This window comes from Sciurus carolinensis, chromosome X (assembly GCF_902686445.1).
Source record: "Sciurus carolinensis chromosome X, mSciCar1.2, whole genome shotgun sequence".
Taxonomy (NCBI): Eukaryota; Metazoa; Chordata; class Mammalia; order Rodentia; family Sciuridae; genus Sciurus; species Sciurus carolinensis.
In genome coordinates, this window is record NC_062232.1 from 92,651,788 (window position 1) to 92,674,542 (window position 22,755).

The 22,755-nt window shown below is 38.3% G+C and overlaps 1 pseudogene; it reads left to right on the top strand.

The window, feature by feature from the left end:
* Positions 1–259: 259 nt before the first annotated feature.
* LOC124971608 (microtubule-associated proteins 1A/1B light chain 3B-like) overlaps positions 260–22,755 on the top strand; it is a 30,079-nt pseudogene continuing 7,583 nt past the window's right edge.

The following is a 22,755-nucleotide window of genomic DNA, read 5'->3' on the forward strand; positions in this document are numbered from 1 at the left end:
TGGTGGTCCCCTGAGGGGTCCATCTGACCTCAAAAGTTGGTCATTCTCTCTCACAGAATTTAGAGAGAGAAAAGACATCACAGCGGGTTCCGTAGTCACTGGCTCTCTTCTGGAATTCTTGGAAATCAGTTAACATGCACTGGCAGGGAGTACATGACTGATGTGAGGGAGACTGACCCATGCTTACATTTAAGGGTGACAAAAAAACAGAAAAGGACAAACAAACACAGAACAGATAAAACACCAAAGACACAGACAAATGGCCACTCCAGATTCCAGAACAGAGGAACTGAGCAACGTCTGGCCAGTCCCGGACTCGGGAAGTAATGCTGCGTCCAGCCTTCCTCAGAGTTCCCAGATGCGGATCCGCCAGAAACAGACTTACCGGTCCCCCAGGGGTGCAGAAACAGGTGACTCTCTGGGAGAATGTGGTTCAGTCCTGGGGTTGAGCTCCACAGACTGTGCAGCCCGGGGCTGAGGAACGTCTCTAGAGGCCTTCCCCTAGGAGCCACGTTGTGGCCTCTCCCCTCTGCAGGAGTTCCCAGGTCAGTGGTGAGCGGTGGTTACCCACCAGGCAGCGAGGATCTCGCTGGGGCCTCCAAATGTTACAGGGCGAAACTTAAGAATGACCGATCACCACTGAGAAGTCCAAATTTGAGAGTCTTTATTAAGTCGGCCGGCTGACTGTCTCACACAATGCCCCCAAAAAATGACTATTGGGAGAACAGCCCCGACCACAGGTTGTAGGGGTTCTTATACCAAAAATCACATCAATCATAAGTGTCTGTTGCTATGATTCGAAATTACAAACTAACATCATGAGATCGACAGAGGGGGAAGTGGGTCAAAATGACCCTTACCTAGGTACAAACTAAAGAATGGTTCCTAACATCCACACAATCACTGTTCACATGGTACATTGTTTAGGAGCAATAGGAATCAAAAGAGAGCAATTCTTTACTACATAGGAGTTGCCATTGTATATTATTAAACATGTCACACTAAGTAACTGATGATGGGCACAGAGGCGGGGTGTTCCCATGGGAGAAGCTTATTTCCTACATAACATGGAGTCTCAGAGTAAAATGGAGTCTGTTTAGTCATTTCTCTTAGAGTCTGGCCTATAACATTCTCATGGAGTCAGATCTGTCAGCCCATCACAATTAGCACTCCAAAATTCTGAGCACCCCTGACCATTTTTTCATAGCATTTATAGGCTGTCTAGTGTCATACATTTTCTAGTCTAAAACAGTACATAATTGGATGCAAGGTTTCAAAAAACAGCATATGATTGTGTATAAGGGTCTTCGAGTGGGAACTGTTTACAAAAGCAGACTGTGATAAGGGAGGCTGGCTTACAATGAGTGGGTTATGAGTCTTAATCAGTGCATTAATCCCCTGATAAGGATTCACTGGATGGTAACTGTAGGCAGATAGGGTGTGCCTACAGGAGGTAGGTCCCTGGGGACATGCTTTTGGGGTTTATATTTTGTCCTTGTTGAGCAGAGTTTGCTCCCTCATGCTTGCTCTCTCTCTCTCTCTCTCTCTCTCATCTCTATCTCTGTCTCTGTCTCTATTCTCTATCTCTATCTCTATCTCTATCTCTCTTCTTCCTGGAAAAATGTCCTGAGTCACTTCCTTTTGCCACACTCCCACCATGATGTTCTGCCTCACCTCAAATCTCAAGAAATAGGGCTGGTTGTCTGTGGACTAAGACTTCTTGTTATGGTTTGGATGTGAGGTGTCACCCAAGAGCTCACATGTGAGACAATACAGGAAGGTTCAGAGGAGAAATGATTGGGTTGTAAGAGTCTTAAGCCATCAATGAATTAATTCCTGATGGGATTAATTGAAGTGCTAGGGTGTAGCTGGAGGAGACTGGAATTGGGGCGTGGCTTTGGAGAATATATTTTGTATCTGGAGAGTGGAGATTCTCTCTCTGCTTCCTGATGATGTGAGCTGCTTCCCTCTGCCACTCTCTTCTGCCATGATGTTCTGCGTCACCTTGAGCCCCGAGGAATGGAGCCGGCCTGCTACGGACTAAGACCTCTGAAACTGTGAGCCCTCAAATAAACCTTTCCTCCTCTAAAATTTTGCTCTAAAATTAGTCACAGCTGCAAAAAAAACTGAAACCATGAGTTTATACGTGGTGCTGGGGAAAACAGACTAGATGAGAAGCAGCAAGCAGCACTCAGAGAGGAGAACTTTATTTTACACCAGTGGGCCCAAAGGAAAACAAAAACTCCAAATTCTGAGCCCCGATACACAGTTTCTCACAATATTTATAGGTTATTTGACATCGTCTTAGACCCATCCTACCATTGGCGCTTTTTCTTCTTTCTTTAAAAAATTCCTAACCTGTGCTGCTGAGGCCTGTACAGGGTGAAGCATGCTCACAGAACAGATAGGGAGAAACTGCTCTTTTCACAGACATCTATTACATTTCAGAAGGGAGTAGTCAGACTCTTAGGAAGGTTATTGACAATGCAAGAGGTAGGGACCTGTGGTTAACTAGGCTTCCTGGAAAAAGACTGAGAGAGGGGAGGGGAACTGACCCCTTCCCCAGGCACTGGACTCTTACTGTAATGTTTTTGTAATTTCACTTCACAACCAAGTCTGGTTTTGCCATCACAGGGCCAAGGATTGGACCCAGTGCCTCACGTGTACTAGGCAAGCACTCTACCACAGAGCTACAGCCCCAAGCCCCAAATAAACTTTTACTCCTCTAAAATTGTTCTTGTCAGAGCTAGGTATGATGGCATACACCTATAATCCCAGCAGCTGAGGAGGCTGAGGCAAGAGGATCACAAATTTGAAGTCAACCTCAGTAACTTAGCAAGGCTCTAAGCAACTGAGCAAGACCCTGTCTCTAAATAATATTTTAAAAAGGGCTGGGGGGGTATGGTTCAATGGTTAAGCACCCCTGGGTTCAATCCCCAGTACAAAAAAAAAAAATTGTTCTTGTCAGATCTTTTGGTCAGAGCGGTGAAAAAGCTGACTAAAACACACTTCAGGAACTTCCTGGAAGAACTATCAGGAAGGTCCTGAGGGCCCAATGGTGGACTTCTGGATCCATAAAGCTTAAACTATTGTATCATGGTCCTCACCCAATCATAATCAAACCCCTTCTCCAAATGAAAGACCCACCGTAAACCAAAAATTTTTAACCACATTTTTTATTGGTTCATTATAGTCGTAAATATTGATGGGATTATTGTTACATATTCATACATGCACACAATATCAAATATAATTTGGCCAATATCATTCCCTAGCACTTCCCACCTCCCTCCCTACCTCCCAAATTTCCTCCCTTTCCTCTACTGCTAACTTTATCTTCCCCACTTATAGATGACACTATCTGTCAAGGTATGAGCTAAGACAGGAGGATCACAAGTTCAAGTCTCAGTAACTTAGAGAGACCCTGCCTCAAAATAAAAAATAAAAGGGGTGGGAGATGTAGCTCAATGGCAAAACCCCTCTTGGGATCAAGCCCCAGTACCAAAAAAAATGTTTAAAAAGGAGAAATTGGTTAAGAAGGAGTTCAACTATCCTTGTATTTGACAAATTAGGACATCTTTTGTGATTTTAGCAAGAGTGGTTTAGTAGAGTGGTGGAAGGAAGAATACATTATGTAATTATCATAATTAATCTATTTCAAACAAAGCTGATAGATTTCAATTATTTTTCGTTACTAGCTGGCAAATTTCACTTTTAGAGATTAATGGTATATTGATTGGAACCTCTCAAGAAGGCTCTCTTTAGTGGAATAAATGGTCACTGAAAATGTATTTATTCAACTCTTCATTAATCAAAATCTTGGTCATAGAATGTACTCAATAAATTATTGTTAAATTGAAGATAACATTCACTTCTCTCTATCTCTCTCTATATATACACACACATATACATATATCTTTTTTTGTGGGTACCAGGGATTGAATTCAGGGGTACTCAACCACTGAGCCATATCCCCAGCCCTATTTTGTATTTTATTTGTAGATAGGGTCTCCCTAAGTTGTTTAGTACTTAACTAAGTTGCTGAGAGTGGCTTTGAACTTGTGATCCTCTTGCCTCAGCCTCCAGAGCCACTGGGATTATACGTGTGTGCCAGTGTTCCCGGCCTGATATGTGTCATCTTGATCATTAAAATAAGGTTCCATACATACATAAATGCATGAGTTCACATGGTTTTAGGATGACATTGTGTATGTGTTCTGCAACTTGCTTTTTTTTTTTTTTTTTTTTTTTTTTTTTTTTTTTTTTGTGGTGCTTGGGATTGAACCGAGGGCCTTGCCCTTGGGAGACAAGCACTCCGCCAACTGAGCTACATCCCCAGCCCCAACTTGCCTTCTTCATCTACTCGTGGGATTCAGAATTCTTTTCATGTCAAACACATATTGTTACTTCATTCATTTGAACAGTTATATATAGTTCAGTGTGATACAGATGATGACGGATGAATCACAGTTTATTAATCATTCTTCTCTTACTGAACACTAAGACTGTGCTTATTTCTGATATCATAAATAATATTTCAGTAAATATCTGTATACATGCCTATTTATTAGGCAGATATTTTGGGGGTTACCGGGGATTGCAGTCAGGCACACTCCACCACTGAGCCACATCCCCAGCCCTATTTTGTATTTTATTTGGGAGACAGGGTGTCCCTGAGTTGTTTAGTACCTCACTTTTGCTGAGGCTGGCTTGGAACTCACAATTCTCCTGCCTCAACCTCCCAAGCTGCTGGGATTATAGGTGTGAGCCACCACACCCAGCTCTACATATATATCTTATTACACATGCCTCTTTTTTTTTACATATAGTAAATTAAAAGTATACATGCACATAATAAATTTAAAATTTAATATCACATGTATGCATTGCTAGTGGGAATGTAAAATGGCACAGCCACTTTGGAAAACAGTTTGGACTGTCATACAAAACCAAGCATTTTACACCACCATAATACATTATTGAAATCAAGAAGTTGATATTGTTATAATCCAGAGTTTATTCAGATTTCAACTGTTTTACTGTTTGTTACTGGGCATTAACACTCCTCAGTTCTCTCTCTCTTTTTTTTTAATGATGGGGATTGAACCCAAGGGTGCTCTACCACTGAGCTACATCCCCAGCCCTTTAATTTTTATTCTGAGACAGGGTCTCACTGATACTGCTGGTTATCAGTGACGAGTTCTGCTTCCTCAAACGTTGAAGTTTGAACATTAGAGAAGCGTACCGAGGCAAGTGTAGAAAGCAAGTTTTATTTAAAAAATAATAACACAGACTTCTCCCAGGAGGGAGAAGGGGGCCAGAGCTGGTGTCCTGGTATCCCCAGAAGTGAGGGCACCCTGCCCCTTTTATGCATTTTAGACTTTCTTAGTTCTCCTGCCCCCGTTACCTCTCTCCTTCCTGCATAGGTGACTAGGCCCAGGAGATGCCCATGGAATGGCCAAAAGGTGAGAAGCAGGTGGGCTAGAAGGGCCAAGGTGGAGTGATTGGTGCAGGAAGGGAGCAAGGGAGCTAAGGGAGCAGCAGCCCAGGGGCCATTAATTAGCAGCTCCCTGTCTGCTCAGAGGGTACTTCATTAACAACTTTCTGGGAGGGGCGATATAGGCAGGTAATCTTGGTAATCAAAGGACTCTGGAGGCATTAATGTTCCAATATTCCAGGGGCAGTCTTCAACTTCCAGGACCCAAACCAGTCTCCAGATTCACGATCCAACTCCATTACCTACCTACGCTGTCTGCCTGTCTTTAATTCTTGCTTCATCACTGTTGCTGAGGCTGGCTTCCAGCTTGCATTCATGCTGCCTCAGCCTCCCCAGTTGCTGAGATTATAGGCTGTGCCACTACATCTGGCTCTTCTAGTTCTCATCTTCTTCCAGAAGAAAGACTTCAGGGGAGGAAGTTGTAGCTCAGTGGTAGAGCGCTTGCCTAGCATGTGTGAGGCACTGGGTTCAAGCCTCAGCACCACATAAAAATAAATAAATAAAGTAAAGGCATTGTGTCCATCTACAATTAAAAAATATTTTTTTAAAAAAGAAGAAAGATTTCATTCAAGAGTCTTAAAAGAGCCAGGTGCATTGGTGCACTTCTATAATCTCAGCAGCTCGGGAGGAGGATCACAAATTCAAAGCCAGCCTCAGCAATTTAGTGAGATCCTAAAGTGACTCAGTGAGACCCTCTCTCTATATCAAATATATAAAAGGGCTGGGGATGTGGCTGTGTGGTTACGCACCACTAGGTTCAATCCCTGGAATCAAAAAAAAAAGTCTTAAGAGAAAGAATATTATTTAATTTTTTTAGAAGAGACTTAAGAGAGAGAATAAGCACAAAGGGTTTATTTAGTGTAACAGAAGAACACTCCATGTGGAGCGGGCCATCTCCTAGAGAGGAAATGGCCTGGGGCTTTCCACATGGCCGGATTTTATATTTGTTCTGGGAGCCTCCCTCATTGTGTATTATGTATTTGTAGTGGTTACTGTGGTTTTGATGTCCACAGCTTAGTGCACCTATTACCAAATGCTTGGTCCTTGTCCCTGATGCCAATCCAATAACAAGAACACTGTTTTGAGAAAAAGGAAAAATAAGTTTTATTGCTATGTCAGCAAAGGAGAAACACAGGGGACTCTTGTCTCAGAGGCTGTGATTCTCCCCATCAGGGAGAACAGAAGGTTTTTAAAGAGGTGATTCGAAGGCTACCTTCTAGGACTGGAGTTATGGCTCAGTGGTAGAGCGCTTGCCTAGCACATGTGAGGCACTGGGTTTGATCCTCAGCACCACATAAAAATAAATAAATAAAATAAAAGTATTGGGTCCATATACAACTAAAAAAAAGTTAAAATAAAAAAAAAAAAAAAACCAAAGGCTGCATTCCAGGTGTTCCCTGGCGTGGCGGTCCAAATTAACTTGCTAATTTGAGAGAGAAAGAAGCCTCAGTGGCAGAGCAGAAGGATGCAGTGGACCACTGGTGGTTCATTTTCAGAATATGGCATTTGGCCTTAATTTAATCCAATTGCAGTCCTTCCCTTTTGCCCATCCCAATTTTAAAATTAGCCACTCGTGTAAATTGTACCCTTGTCCTCCAATCAGGGCAAAGGGCATATAAAATGGCATCACGCCCACCCAGGCACACTTGCTAGTCAGGTTCCTGTGGCACACCCTTCTGGCAGAAGTAGAGTTTTCCCTTGCCCACCCAGTTTCGAGCATGTATTTGATTTCTTGTTGCACCTCATTATTTCTAACACATATGTGCACTGTTTTTACCATGTTGGAAAATTTACATAGTATCTAAATGAAACCTACAGGGGTTTTAAAACTGTAATGCAAATTACAATGAATTAGGGTCCCCAAATGACTGTTCATCAGTGCCCTGCATATGTCTTAAAGTTGGAATAGTCTCTTAAGGTGGTTATCCCTGGTTTCTCTAGTTTAAGATGGTGTTATCTGACCATGAAGGAGGTGAATTTATGCATGGAATTTATGTCACATGAAATGAAGTGATTTTTCATCACTCAAGATGGGGTGAGCCAGGCTGGGGATGTATCTCAGTTGGTAGAGCGCTTGCCTTGCAAGCACGAGGCCCTGGGTTCAATCCCCAGCACCACAAAAAAAAAAAAAAGATGGGGTGAGCCCTATTTTTCCTTTCCTTATCCCCCTTCTCATGTACACTGTAGTTAGATAGTAGCTGGCAATGAGCAGTGAAATGCATGGCAAGGTCACAAGTGTTCTTTAAATTACTTCCAAAGTATATGAGAAAACAAAGGGTGGTAATTAATTTGTAAAAATTTAAAAAAAATAAACAGAAGCAAAGGCGCTAATGGGAAACACTTCAACAGAAAAGGATTAATGGGACTAACTCTTGACAAGGTCCGTTGATGTTGATTTGAAGCTAGGAATTATGCTATAGGTGCCTCCATTTGTCTGGGAAGGAAGATTCCTTTAGTAGCGCAGGCACACTAAGGTAACTTCTGACCAGCTATTGACCCTGGTGCCCACATGAACATGGGATTGAATTGTAGTTGAAGTCCCCACTAAATAGGATGGCCACCAGGACAGTTCCAGAGAGCACCAACTAAGGTCAAAAACCCCACCACCAAAGTGAAGGAGGAGTTGAACACCCGATTGTCAAAGAGTACAGAAGGTGGTCCCCACTTCTCCAAGTAAACCTCAAACAGTTATAAATTTGGAGACAGTGTTGTCTCCTTTGTCATTCTCTGCTCAGAGATGGTCCACTCTCCCTTGATAGTACTCTCTGCTTGAGCCTTACTTTGCTTTTATTTTACTTTCACCTCACTTTCACTTCTAATAAAGTTCTCTTGTGTGACTTTTTGTGTCTGATTTTAAATTCTCTTTCATCAGAACATAAGAACTGAGATTTTAAGTTTCAGCTCCCTGCTTTCCTGTGACATATTGAGCCAGTTATGTCATTAACATAGACCAAATATGTTTGTGTCTTTCCACAGTGTCAGAATTTGTTCAATAAAAATAAATTATCAGGCACCATTTTCATGCATGGTTATTTTGCAAATACTCATGGGTCATCTGATAGACATAAGCCAGGCAAACATAAATTCTTTTACTCCAATCTTAATTTCTAGTGTCTATCACTGAAGTCACACATCATGTTTGATAAGCTCATGGACCTCGTTTTTCCAATATGAAATTGATATACCCATGCATACATATGCTTCTGGTCAATTTAATAAGTTCACAGGTGATCATTTTTATTAGCATGATTAATTTATCAGTTTGTGCCTTATGTTTATATTAGGCAGATGGTGGTTCCCTACTTGCTGTACAAACATGTATAGAGTTATTCCACCTCAGCACTTACACTCAAAATGCAGTAGCTTATAGAAAACTACTGATTTATGAAAAGGAGTAACAGGTTTAGGCACAAACTGAAAACTGCTGAGCTATGCATCATGGAGTAACTTTGAGTAGGGTGCAGATTGCTCTCCACATCAATGTAACTTCGTACTCAACACTGTACAGGTCCTTTGTAGCCCGCTCCATCCATCCCTGGAAATCCTTTGCAATCACTGATCAGTTCTCCACCTCTGTTACTGTGCTATTTCATAAATGTTACATAAATGGAATCATGTACTATCCTTTTGAGAGTTTTTCATTTAGCATAATTTTCTTGAGATTCATTCAAGTTGTGTATATGGATAGTTATTGTTTATGACTAATAGTATTCTTTAGTTTGTAGGTACTCCATTTGTTTAAGCATCCACTGTTAGAAGGACATGTGTTGTTTTGAGTGGGTGCCTATGATGAATAAAGTTATGAATACATTTGTGTGAAGGTTTTTGAATGAATGTAGATCCTTGTTTCTTAGGATAAATGCCAAGATTTTAATTACTGGGTTGTAAATTGCATGTTTGGTTTTGTAAGAAATTGCCAAACGTTTCCAATGTAGCTAACTGTGCCATTTTATATTCCCACTGGCAGTAAATATATGTTATAACCAACATCCTAGCAGAGGAGTCCTACCTGTATTGAGCCACCTACCAGCATATGAAATAGACAAAAGATGGAAAAATAAACTTTAAGCAGTTTGATCAAACTGGGGAGAAGTAGCTAGATTGCTTCTCTCCACTGGTCCTACAGAAGCAGTTACAATTTATACAAACAAAGACAGGTGACACACATATGTAGATTTAGTTGGCCAGCCTGTGTTAGACCTAAGTGGATAATCTTTCACTTCTCTTATCTTCTACTTGCTCCCATCTTCTTTGGTGTCTGCCAGGGTAGAGGGTTAATAGCATTTCAGCTTCCTTTCTCAACAGGGAAAAATGTGTTCCCAACTTAGAAAGAGGTGTGGGGGCCAAATCCAGTCCATTTCAATGTGCTATTGTGATTTACAATTAGGTATAGATATTTGGGAGGTTTGTTTGTTCGTTTTGGCACTGGGGATTGAACTCAGGGGCACTCAACCACTGAGCCACATCCCCAGTTCTATTTTGTATTTTATTTCGATACAGGGTCTCACTGAGTTGCTTAGCCCTTTGCTGTTACTGAGCCTGGCTTTGAACTCAAGATCCTCCTGTGTCAGCCTCATAAACCTCTGGGATTACAGGCATGCACCACCATGCCCAGCCATTTGCCCACTTTTTTAACTGATTATTTTTTACTGTTAAGTTTTTTTGTTTTTTGGTTTTTTAAATAAATATATATATATATATATACATATTTATGATGGACCTTTATTTTGTTTATTTTTATGTGGTGCTGACAATAGAACCCAGTGCCTCACACATGCTAGGCAAGCACTGTACCACTGAACTACAACCCCAGCCCTACTGTTGAGTTTTCAAAGTTCTTTACATATTCCAGATATTATACTCTTTGTCAGATACGTTTGCAAATGTTTTCTCCCATTGTAGGATGTCTATGTATCCCTAAGGTCTTTCTTTCCTTTTTAATTTAATTTTATTTTTAATTTTTGGCACTGGGGATTGAATTCAGGGGTACTTCACCACTGAGCTACATCCCCAACCCTTTTATTTATTTATTTATTTATTTATTCATTCATTCATTTATTTATTTAATTTTATTTTGAGACCATGCAGTGTAGATCATGGATGTCAGGTGGGTTCTTTGTCACATAAATTCAAAGAATAAAATTCACAGACACAAGGATGAGAGCAAAGTAACAGGATTTATTAGAGTGATAGAAAGAAAGCAGGGCTCTCAAAGAGGGAGGGGTCCCAAGAGAGGGATACTGAACAGTGGCTATGTTCTAGGGGTTCATATAGATCTACAGGTTTAAAGAAGCTAGCCCCCTACCCAATCCTGGGTAAGGCACTCAGTGTCCATGAATAGTTCACGTGCTCTTTGGTCCAATCAGTTTACCATGGTTCCCTTTTTGGATGGAGGTCCAGGTACCAGATGGCAGATGACTCACTATCAGTTTTTCCTGCTTACAAAGAAGTCACCCTGACCTTGATGAGGCCTGTTTTATGTCTGTTAAAAACCCCACCCCCAAAATTTATTTAACAAAAAAGTTTGTCAGTACCTGGGTCATAGATGTGCTGCTTCCTGGCCTGGGGATGTGGGTCAGTAGGTAAACGCCCCTGGGTTCAATCCCTGATACCAAAAAAAAAAAAAAAAGAAAAAAGAAAAGAAAAAGAAAAGTGCTGTTTCTTGGAGCACAGGACATATAAAGTGCATTACCCAGGTGTGGTCTTGCCTACTAACATGCTATCCTCCATGTGCTCTCATATCCCATCCCTCTCCCCCAGCTTCTTGCTGTGACTTTTAAATTGATTTTAAATCACATGATGGGAGTGATCCGAGACTGAATTTCTAAAAGATCAAGTTCTTGCATGTTTTTTTAATAGCCTTACTGAGATATATTCAAACGCCGTATAATTCATCCATTATGACTCACCAGTAGTAATGTCACATGCCTGTAATCACAGCAATTTGGGAGGCTGAGGCAGGAAGATCACAAGTTTGAGGCCAGTCTCAATTGTCTCAAAATAAAAAGTAAAAAGGACTGTGGATTTAGCTCAGTGGTAAAGTATCCCTGGTTCAATGACCAGTACCACAAACAAATAAAGTGTACAACTCAATGGTTTTTGGTTTATGGCATTATACTTTTTTTAATGGTAGTTTTATGAAGTCAGGAAGAGGAGATAAGGCTGGGCAGATAGAGAAATGGGTCCCTGGGTGACTTGCTGGGCAGCAGAGCACAAACAGCTGCAGCATTTTGCTGAGAAACTTGCAAAAAGTTTATTTTTAAATCGGGATATACATGACCTGGAATTCACAGCCTCTTTAAAGAAGGAAAAATGTCTGATCAATATTTAGATTGGACTAAAGGCTGCATGAATGCCTCATGGACGTTGAGTGTCTTATGCAGGACTGGACCCAAGGCTGACTTTCTTAAACCTATAGATTCATATAAACCCCTAGATGACAGCCATTCTTTGGCATCCATCTCAAGGGACCCCAGCCTCTGGCAACTCTGCTTTCTTTCTGTCTATTACTCTAATTAATCCTGTTACTTTGCTCTCATTCTTGTGTGCATGGATTTCATTCTTCAAATTCATGAGACAAAGAACCCACCTGACATCTACACTCTTCGTTACACTTTAACATGTACATTTTAATGTGGCATGTTTTAAAACATAAGTTCATTGTGTTAAATACCATATTTTAGGGATGTGATGCTGATAATCTTTTGACAAATGTTTCATATTTAATTCTTTCTCTTATGCCTTTCACACTCAATGCTATCACTGAGGTGAATGAGAACAGAGTGTACAAAAGAAAATTGAAAGGGTGAAAAGGACAAAGATCAAGTCAAATATGAATAGAGATAATCATGTTTCAAATCTTATAATTAATTTAACATATACAGTCCACAGAAAAATGCTGGCAGCAATAGAACCATCCTGGATTAAATCAACTCTGTCCGGGGATGAGAAGTGACATTTAATAGAATTATTATTATTATAAGCATATCTTATTACTAAGATGAATGAAAATCATATTTTATCTGAGCTTCTGGACACATGCTGAGCAATTGCAAGAATGTTTAAATAAATAAACCACCAGAAGCCTTCCAACCAGGTTAATCCTCCTCAATTAGATAAGAGAGTAATAGAAAAGATCAGTCTTTACAGAGCTATCAGTATTCGAAAACTAAATTCAATTTGACAAATGAAAGAGATTAAATTCAAAGGACAACATAGAACAAGGGCATAGCAATCAGGTCTATTTGTACACCTAATTCATTCAGTAAGCCTGTGGAAAGTACTATAAATTCTCACTTCCAGATTGATGGATGAATAGAGGGATGGATAAACAGAAGAATATGTGATAAAGCAAATAAGATGTTAATTACAGAATATATGTAGTGAGTATATGTGTGTTCACTGTAAAATTCTTTCACCTTTTCTGTATGTTGGAACATTTTCATAATAAAATATTTTAAAAAGAAGAATCTTCAGTTCTCTATAACCGGTAAAAACAGCAAGGTAGGTCCACTTTGATAATAAAAGTCATATATGTGTTTTACCTAACATGCTAACTGTAAGAAAAATGCGGCTCCGTTCGGATCCCAAGGCAGCTCAGACCCTTGAATCCAGGGGAGCAAGCACTCTGGGGTGCCCAGTCTGAGTCGCGGTGCAGCGACAGCACCCAGAAAGCCGCTCTGGACACAGGCACTCACACCAGAGATTTTATTAGGCGGAAGACCAGAGCGTCTGCTCAGGGTTGGGAAAGAAGGAAAAGAGAGGAAAAATGGCATAGTAGCTTCTCCTAAGTAGTGGAATTTCGTGGGCTAACAAGGGACCCATGACTGAGAAGGGGGCTCGCAGGCTGACTAGTGGACCACTAGCTGGCTAGGATGTTCACAGACTGACATCTAGGTTGTAAGATGGGAGGGGGAGAGATGGCTGCGGTGTAAAGGGTGGGAGCAACTTTATATTATAGTTGCTCTTTATTACTATATCCCCAAGGCCTAGAACAGAACCTAGTGTAGAATATTGTTCAATAAATGCTTTATTGAATGAGTGAATGAACGAATGAATGAATTCTCAGTGTATTAGATTTTAAACCCACTTATAGCACTACCATGAATTTAATTGTGCCCCCCCATCCAAATTCAAATGTCAAAGCCCTGAACCCCAATGTGATGATATTTGGGGATGAGGCATTTGGAAAACAATTATGTTTAAATAAAGTTATAAGAGTGGAGTACTCACAAAGGGATTAGTGCCCTTAAGGAAAAAAATCAGAGTTCCCAATCTCCCTTTCTCTTTCTTTCTCTCTCTCTCTCTCTCCACCCCTCCACAGATCCCACCATGAGAAGACATAGCAAGAATCTGTCTGTATACCAGGAAATGGGCCCTCACCAGGGAGCTGAATTAGCCAGCACCTTGATCTTGGACTTGTACCCTTCAGATAAGAAATTAATTCCCATCGTTTAAGCCACTTAGTCTATAATTGTGTTATGAGGGCCCAAGCTGACTAATGCAAGAACGGATCAAGACTTGTTCCTGATCATATCAAAAAGACCCAGGCAGTCTATTCAGTCTATCCTCAAACTAAATCATGATGCATTAAAATTAGAATTCTCTTAAGATACAACATTTCTTATCATACATGTATTCAGATCTCTTTCTCACTAGGCACTGTGGCACATGCCTGTAAAACCAGTGATGCAGGAGACTGAGTCAGGAGGATCCAAGTTCAGGGTCACCCTCAGCAAATTCGTGAGGCCCTAAGCAACTTAGTGAGATTCTATCACAAAACAAAAAGTACTGGGGATATACATCAGTATATTGCCCCTGGGTTAAATCCCAGTACCCCAAAAATAAAAAATAAAAAGTCTGGGGATGTAGGTCAGTGATAAAGATTCCCTGGGTTCAATTCCCAGTACCCCTTCCCGAAAAAAATCTCTCTCTCTCTCAACTTCAAAATTTTTATTCAGTGACTTTACAGTTTAACATTTTATACTATATGAGGTGTAGCTTTTGAAAAGGGAGGATAAAAGAAATTTCTACTTCTAGATATTTAGAAGACTAATATTTCCCATTTGTGATCTTAAGGCATTTAGTGTATCTTATATATATTACATACTCCAATTGAGAATTTTATGCAAAAATTGCCTGTATTCATGCTGCTGACATTTAGATGACTGCTAGAGGTCTTATGGATCAGGAAAGATCAGTGTTTGTTATTCCTGAAAAAGAAGAAAAGAAAACAGATAAATTTGCAAATTTTGACTAACTGAGATAGAGCTTATAATTCATCACTTATTTGTTCATTCTGTCATCAAATATTTGATAAATGGCTACAGTGCTTCAGGCACTGAGCTAGGGCCTGGGTTACAAAAGTAATAAGACTTCTTCCATCTCCTGAAGGCACTCACAGCCTAGTAGGGGAGAATAGATAAGGATAGCAACCATCACAGTACAGTGTGAAAGAAAAGTGTACTGAAAAAAAGAATGTATGATGAACTTAGCCATTTGGTTGATTTAATTGATTAGCCATGATAACCCTAGAATCATTTTCATATGGGAACAAATGAACCAATTACAATACTTTACTTTTTCTAAAAAAGGATACATTTTATATTATTCCTTTGTTAGTACACATAATTTTTAAAATGAAAATTTATTACAGATAAAGTATGACCTCAAATGAACAACACAGTTTTTTTTTTTCTTAGTACCAGGGTTTGAACCCAGGGGTGGTTAACCACTTAACCATATCCCCATCGCTTTTCATATTTTTTATCTAGAGACAGGGTCTCATTGAGTTGCTTAGGGCCTTGCTAAATTGCTGAGGCTGGCTTTGAACTTGTCATCCTCCTGCCTCAACCTCCTGAGCTGCTGGGATTACAGGCATGTGCCACTGTGCCCTGCTAACAACTAAGTTTTAAAACAGTTTTCTTGGAGCTGGGGTTGTGACTCAGTGGTATAGCACTCACCTAGCACATGAGAGAAACTGGGTTTAATTCCTAATACCACATACAAATAAATAAGATAAAGGTATTGTGTCCATGTACAATTTAAAAAAAAAGAATGAAAGAAAAACAGCTTTCTTGCCATATAACTCACATACAATAAAGTTTGCCTTTTAAAGTGTTGAACTCACTGATTTTAGTAAATTCACGGGACTGTGTAATCATACCACTAAATCCAGAGTATTTTCATTCTTCGAAAAGAACCCCATACTCATTAGAAGTCTCTCCCCATTTCTCTCTAAAAACTCCCTCTTATCCTTAAACCACTCAAAAAATAGATTAATCTATTTTCTGTCTGCTAAGCTAGACATTTCCCATGAATGGATCTTCAAAATATATAGCTTATATTTGGAATGCTGGGAATAGAACCAAGGGCCTCACATATACTAGGCAAGTGTTCTACCACTGAGCTACATCCTTGGCCCCCAAGTATGACCTATTTTGTCTGGCCTTTCACTTACTGAGAGGATATATGTGCTAGGTACTGTTCTAGGTATTTTAGATTTAATAGCTTCTTTGGTCCTTATATAACATAGATACTATTATCATCCCCAATTTATAAATGATGAAACTGAGAAATAGGCTTAATAGAGAAATTAAATAATTTGCCCTAGATCACACAGTTACTCATTGGCAGGACTAGGATTACAGCTTAAGTTATTTGGCTCCTGAATCCATGCATTCAATAATTTCATGAAACTGCTATTAGTTAAATCATATCAAATGCTCAAAGCATAGCTGTTAAAGCATAGCTGAAGGAGAAATACTTAAAACCTATAATAAACTCTGTTGCATTTATTGCAATGGCATTGGCATAATAAAAGGAACCTGAGAAGTGTTAGCTTTCACAAGTTACTTACATTTGTTATGGAATTACTCAAAATAACAAAAATCATCTAATACAAATCCTAATCTAATAATACATATCACATTGAAGCATATTTCTTTGAGGAAAGGGTAGAAAACCACAGTAACTGAACCTCTGGGTGGGTGCCTATACTGGTTATTGATTGCTTTTTGTGTGAGAGTGTGTTCTTCTTCCCCCATTGGTTACATGGACCATCATTGTGGATGGGCTGTGGCCCAAACACTCTTTCCAAAGCAAGTTCAAGAGCCTCCAGCTATGAGCATAATATTCAAGACTCCGAAGACAGCCTGCATACAGCCCTGCAGCATACAGCCCTGCAGTGGGAACAAGTGCTATAAAACTATGCACACTCTCATACTTTATACTTTCTAAGCTCTTATACTTAGAAAATCTTAATATATTCATCTTAGGTATGCTGATTGACTGCACAACTGCCTCTGTTATTCATATCCTTCTGGTATAGGTTTTACAAATAGCACACCAAGCAATCTTTTGATCCTAACTTTGGTTAGTGCTCCTTTCCTATGCTATTCCCATGTAGCTCTAAGTTTTATAAGTAGTTAAGTTAGGTGACCACTAATACAGTGACACTTGCTGTGATGAAAGTAGCTGTTGTGTTTCTACTGATAAGGTAATATGGTATTGTGACCAGAACTATGACTTACAATCAAAAAATCATAGTTCCCCCCCACATCCACTTGCTCATTAGCATTCTCCCTCTCTCTCTCTCTTTCTCACACACACACATACACACACACACACACAAACACACACACTATAATTACCAAGAAGTATAGGGTTCAGAGAATTAAGTAGTTGATATATAAGGAAATAAACAGATAATTCTGGCAAACATGAGTTTGTACATTGAGATTCATACCCACTTTAGTTACAAAAACAAAAGTTAAATAAACCATAGTAATCCAAAATGTATGTAAACACCACGGTAAAAATAGGAATGATTTAAATATCTTCAAGCTCAGAGTCAATAATACAAAGGAAAGAGTCTTAGGGAGTTTCAACATAATTAGTGGGGAGCTGTATTCAGAGCATCTTAGGTAAATATGCCTCTGGGGACTGATTCTTATACAATGCTTTAGTCTGGGTACAAATGTTACTGCTGCTTTTTTGCTTAGAATAAGTAGAACTAGTTAGCTGCCTCATTTAGAAATTAAACTATTGACATACATCATCTAGCAGCATGTTCTGTTTTTCCCCACAATTAATCAGAGGCAGTCTTTTTAGTGTACAAAAACAATATCTATAGTGTACAAAACAATATCTATAGACAGGCTAATAAGGAGTCTCAAAAACAGAGACAAGGGGCTGCGGTTGTGGTTCAGTGGTAGAGCACTTGTCTAGCATAGGTGAGGCACTGGGTTCCATCCTCAGCACCACATAAAAACAGATAGATAAAATAAAGGTATTGTGTCCATCTACAACTAAAATTAATAATTATAATAAAAGAAGAAATACAAGCACACGAGCAAGAGGCAACAATTAATTTCTATTTATTTATTTATTTATTTATTTTGGTACTGGGGAGTGAACTCAGGGGCAGTCAACCACTGAGCCACATTTGCAGCCCTTTTTTATATTTTATTTAGAGACAGAGTCTCCCTGAGTTGCTTAGGGCCTTGCTAAGTTGCTGAGGCTGGCTTTGAACTCATGATCTTCCTGCATCAACCTCTAGAGCTGTTGGGATTACACGCATGTGCCACTGTGCCCAGAACCAATTAATACTTGAGCAACAGACACCATGTAAGAAACTTAGCAAAATCAATAAAAACAAAAACCGACATCTGAAGAAATAGTGAATGTAGCAAATGAAAAAGAACAAAATGTTTAATTAGTGTTCTCAGAAGGAGGAGAGATTATCATACCTATAAACAAGAAAAATACTAATGTGAACCAGAACAAATTATATAGGTCTTGGAAACTACATAAATAAATAATAACCAAATAAAGAACACAATTTATATGAAATACAGGTAAATGTTATAATATTATATTATCATAGCATAGTAGAAGAGAAAAAATTGTACTATAAAATCAAACCAAAAACTTTTCACGGGATGGGACAGAAGGCAAAATAAATAGGAATTTTGAGAAAACAATAATAGAAATGAAGTTTAGATCTAGAATTTCTACATCCATGTAGCAGGAATTTCAAACAGAAAGAACACAAAAGAGGAAATTAATAAACCAATAATAGAAAATAATTTCCCAGAAATGATAAAAGATATTATTCTTCAGATGGTGAGACCATCAAGTGTTAAATAAGGTAAACAAAAGAAAATTTACATATAAATGTATTGAGATAAAATTTCTGAACACATCAATGATTAGGGAAGCAAAGAATAAAAAAAAAAATCTCAAAGGCTTCTACAGAGGAGATATATAAGATAAAAGAAAATTCAGAAAGCAATCAAACCAGTAAAGTTTGCAGATAAATCCAAATAATTATAGATGAATAATGTCAAAATTGTTTTATATTTATTTGGAACTAAACTCCTAGGAGATCTCAACTTGGAAGAAAATTATAGTTGTTATAATTATTGTCTATACAAAGGAAAATAGATTTTAATAGATATTGAGAAATGTGTGTGTGTGTGTGTGTGTTAGGAATACCAGTCAGATGCCTATAAAGAACATATTTACCTTTGAAATTTAAAAAAAAATAAAGGAACAAAAATGATAATCCAAATGACAGGAAGAAAAGAAAAATGAAACAAGAAAAATGACAAACAAAACATTGAACATGACAGTAATACTGTTGGCACAAAAAGACTGGGCAGGACGCAAACCTCATGAGCCATTTCAGCTATTTATTCAGGAATAGGTGTGCAGGGTTGGAATGGTGCTGGTGAACCCACTTTCCTGGTGGAAAAGGAGTCACTGAACAAAGAAAGGGACTGGGTTTATATAGGTTATTTTTGAGGGGTTGTCTAGTAAGCATATCAGTTTGGGCATTCAGGAAGCAGGTTTGTGAGAATTTAAAAGTTTGTTCTTACTGGGCAATATTTTTACTTGGAGAAGAATGGAGGATTTGGGGTCAGGTTTGTGAGAATTTAAAAGTTTGTTCTTACTGGGCAATATTTTTACTTGGAGAAGAATGGAGGATTTGGGGTCAGCGTTCATTGTTTATCTCTCCCTTCAGGGTCCCATTGTATTGTCACTGGGAAATGATTTATTTGGGAAAGAATCAATGCTTTGGCTTCCTTTCTAGGGACTGTTGTGTCATTGGGGAGGAATGCACTGAGAACGCTATCAATGTATGGCTTTCATTTTCACTCCCTTTTCTCAGGCCTCACAGTTTTAGGGTTTTTTTCTCATTTTCCATATCTAATAAATACTATGTGCAAATATATCAGCAATTGAAATAAATGTTAATAGGTAAATTACCCTATTAATATAATTCTCTGAGAATAAAAAACTTTAAACATTTTATTATAATTTTAGTATTTCAAAAAAAGGCAAAAATTGTTTAAAAAATTCTGCTATAACTTTTAAAAATTTTTAATTTGTTCTTTTTAGTTATAGATGAGAGCAAAATATATTTTGACATGTTTATATCTTATTCTCATTAGGATCCCAGTCTTGTGGATATACATGATGTTGAGATTCACTGTGGTGTATTCATACATGTACATAGGATTCTACTATAATTTTTAACCAGATTTCCAAATGATATAATTTAACCACTTTCATTTTCTCTCTGTCTCTAACTTTTTCTGAAGTATGTTAAAATAAGATGATTCTGAAACATCCCAGATGTCAGAAAGTAAAGATATTCTGAAATTATCCCTGGGAAGATAAGATACAGATAAGATTGTACTAGTCAACTTTCCATCACTATAAATGTAATATCTGAACCATTTCAATTGTGAAGAAAAAGGATCATTTTGTACACAGTGCTACAGCTTCCAGTTCAAGATGGAGTAACCCTATTTCTTTGGGCCTTTGATGAGGCAGCATATAATGGAAGGAGGACATGGTGGAGCAAACTGCTCACCTCATGTGTCAGAAGCAAAGAGAGAAAGGAAAAGAAAGAAACCAGGGCCCTACAATGCCTTTTGAGAGCATGCCCCCCAAAACAAGAACCTCCCATTTAGGTCCTATTGCTTAAAGTTTCCTTCCCTCCCAATACTACCACTCTGCCTTTAATTCATCAACCTTTGGATGTCACTACATTATTCAAACAGCAAGATGCCTCTTACATAACCATGGTACAATTACCAAAATCAGGAAGTTAACATTGATACTATATTATTATCTATTATGTAGACCTGATTCAAATTGTACCATGTATCCAAGTAAAGTAATCCTTTGTAAAATTATCTAAAAGTTTCATTACATCAAACTAATGAGATAGAAAGGAGAGACAATGATACGATGGCAAAAAGAAATTGTGGTCCCTCTATGAGATTGTGACTTGTCCAAAATTATAGAGCTATTTAATTACAGACTAAGGCCCACAACCCATTTCCTAACAGAGTTATAGTTTTGTTGTTTCATTCTATAACTATGCCAAAATAAGCAATTTGACATAGGTTATGAAAGGTACTAAATACTTTTCTCACTATTTGTAAAGAAAATCTCACCCAATGGAACACATCATTAAACACTAGGTTTTTGTTTTTTTTAAAAAAACTCTGAATGCAAAAAGCTTATATTCTGTTATCCTTTAGAAACCAAAAACAAGCTGAAATTTGTCATACAAAACTAAGATTTTAACAATGACGTTGAATTGAAGAATATTAATTCTGACTGTAACATAACCAGGCAATTTTAACAAATCATAATGTATACATCTGTATATTTTCCTAAGAGAAAAAAGCATTTATTCCATGGATGCCATTATCACTTGCAAACCTTTTTCTCCTTTTTGAAATTGCTTTCTAAGCCAATTTATGAGTCACAGAAGAAAAATTAAAAAGAAAATTTATAGTCATACATCCTATACAACTGATGGGAAAAATTTTAATCAGTATGCAGCTAGTACTTATGGTTACAAAAGCTATACACATGAGAATTGATTCAATGAAAATGATTCAAGTGCACAATTAATTCTGAGTGAATTAGCAAACACCTAGACTAGGTCAGTGATAAATTGTGTTACAAGAAGTTGGCATTGAACCTGGCTGAGTAATGTGTTTAACTAAAATTTTATGCTATGATGGTGATTGGAAAGGGCAAGCAAACTATAAAAACCTACAGGCTGACCTTATTGAAATGAAAAATCCTGAAGGTGACCTGTAAAGCAAGTAGGATTAGTATTAATCTGTTGAACTTTCACTAATAACATCATACCAGAAATCAGAGAACAATGAATGGAGTGCTATAGTTAATCAACCTTAGAATGTAATCTTATTATTCTCATTGTGCTACATTTGCTTTATGGTTCACATGCTTCAAAGTATTTTTAATCTATAACAGAGCTACCACCCTAAGTCAGTTCCTCTGGGGGTGATGAAAGTGTACTGGAACAAGATAGAAATGATGGTGTGTATAATGTTGTGAAAGTACTGAATTTCACTGAATTGTAAAGTTTAAAATGATTAATTTTGTTATATGAATTTTTCCTGATTTTTTTTTTTTTTTTGGTACTGGGAACTGGACCAAGGGTTTTCTTGCCACTGAGCTACATCTCCAGCCCATTTCTTTGTTTCTTTATTTATTTAGGGTACTGGAGATTGAACTCAGGGGCACTCAACTACTGAGCCACATCCCCAGCCCTATTTTGTATTTTATTTAAAGACAGGGTCTCACTGAGTTGCTTAGCACCTCACTGTTGCTGAGGCTGGCTTTGAACTCAAGCTCCTCCTGCCTCAGTCTCCCAAGTCATTGGGATTTATAGGCATGTACTACTGCACTCGGCTTACCTGAATTTTTTAAAAAGCTACCACTTCTTGAACATCTATGTTTCAGGTGCTTTGTCTGACTTTAGCATATATCATCTTATCCTTCCAGCAACCTGACAGATAGACATTATTTGTATTTTTCAGATGAAGAATCTGAATATCAGTGAGGTTAAGTGTTTTCTCCAAGGCAATATAGTAGAAAAAATTAGATTTTAAACCCAAATCTACCTGACTCTGACTCCTGGATTCAAACATTTACAGAAGTCCACAGAGGAGGTGGTCAGTCACTCAGATATAAATCCTCAAAGCAAATTAACTCAATATGAAAAGAAAAATATGCCTGTTAAACCTTTCCTTGCCCAGTGTCATGGAAAAGAGAATTAATATGAGGACTGTTTGTGGAGAGGATTTACTTACTGCAACTGGGTTACTAAGTAATAATTTATTCATAAGGAACAAGAGCCCATTTATTGGTATAGAATATTAGGTCCAAAATGGACTGATAGGAAGAATGACTTCATACTGAGT